Source organism: Lottia gigantea (genome assembly GCF_000327385.1).
Source record: "Lottia gigantea unplaced genomic scaffold LOTGIsca_2263, whole genome shotgun sequence".
Taxonomy (NCBI): domain Eukaryota; kingdom Metazoa; phylum Mollusca; class Gastropoda; family Lottiidae; genus Lottia; species Lottia gigantea.
Window position 1 is genome coordinate 2,513 of NW_008708612.1, and position 882 is coordinate 3,394.

Below are 882 nucleotides of genomic sequence, written 5' to 3' on the forward strand. Positions count from 1 at the left end.
CTAACTCACTACTGACTGAGTTATTCTACTGTCCTAGCAGACGACAATCTAACTTGCTACTGACTGAGTTATTCTACTGTCCTAGCAGACGACACTCTAATGTACTACTGACTGAGTTATTCCACTGTCCTAGCAGACACTCTAACTTGCTATTGACTGAGTTATTCCACTGTTCTAGCAGACACTCTAACTTACTACTGACTGAGTTATTCTACTGTTCTAGCAGACGACACTCTAACTTACTACTGACTGAGTTATTCCACTGTTCTAGCAGACAATCTAACTTACTACTGACTGAGTTATTCTACTGTTCTAGCAGACACTCTAACTTACTACTGACTGAGTTATTCTACTGTCCTAGCAGACGACAATCTAACTTGCTACTGACTGAGTTATTCTACTGTCCTAGCAGACAACACTCTAACTAACTACTGACTGAGTTATTCCACTGTCCTAGCAGACACTCTAACTTACTACTGACTGAGTTATTCTACTGTTCTAGCAGACACTCTAACTTACTACTGACTGAGTTATTCTACTGTCCTAGCAGACGACAATCTAACTTGCTACTGACAGAGTTATTCTACTGTCCTAGCAGACGACAATCTAACTTGCTACTGACTGAGTTATTCTACTGTCCTAGCAGACGACAATCTAACTTGCTACTGACTGAGTTATTCTACTGTCCTAGCAGACACTCTAACTTACTACTGACTGAGTTATTCCACTGTCCTAGCAGACACTCTAACTTACTACTGACTGAGTTATTCCACTGTTCTAGCAGACGACACTCTAACTTACTACTGACTGAGTTATTCTACTATCCTAGCAGACAACACTCTAACTTGCTTTTGACTGAGTTATTCTACTGTTCTAGCAGAC